Here is a 777-nt window from a genome sequence, read left to right on the forward strand (position 1 = left end):
GGTAACCTTCAAAGTGGAAGGGACACAGATAGATTTCCTAGTGGACACGGGCACCCAGCATTCAGTACTTATAAAGGATCAGGGAAAACCAGATACAAGAAAATCTTGGGTCCAGGGGGCAACTGGAATGAAACAATACTGATGGACTGCCTGATGAATTGTAGACCTGGGCACAGGCTGGGAATCCCATGCATTTATGGTCATCCCAGACTGCCCATACCCTTTACTAGGAAGAGATCTGTTAAATAAAATTGGGGCCAAGATATCCTTCAAGCAGGACAGACCTCAGGTCACAGATGATCAAGGATGCCCTATACAAGTTCTAACTGTCCAGCTAGAAGATGAGTACAAACTCCACCAACAACCACCATGAGCCCAAGCAGACATTAGTGACTGGCTCCATGACTACCCTTTGGCATGGACCAAGATAGGAGGAATAGGGCTAGCCATTCATTGGCCTCCAGTTTTAGTAGAACTTAAACCTGGAGCAGAACCCATAAAAGTAAAGCAATAGCCCATGGCTGCAGAGGCGAAGAAAGGCATACTTCCACACATTAGATGACTCCTACAGGTAGGAATTTTAATCCCTTGCCAACTGGCATGAAATACTCCCTTTGTCAAGAAACCCCTCACAAATGACTATGGTCCAGTGCAGGACTTATGGGAGGTCAATAAGCAGGTAATGGTTATTCACCCAACTGTGCCTAACCCGTATATGCTCCTAAGCACCTTGGCCCCAACTCAAATGTGGTACACAGTTTTAGATTTAAAAGATGC

This window comes from Nycticebus coucang, chromosome 5 (assembly GCF_027406575.1).
Source record: "Nycticebus coucang isolate mNycCou1 chromosome 5, mNycCou1.pri, whole genome shotgun sequence".
NCBI classification, from domain to species: Eukaryota; Metazoa; Chordata; class Mammalia; order Primates; family Lorisidae; genus Nycticebus; species Nycticebus coucang.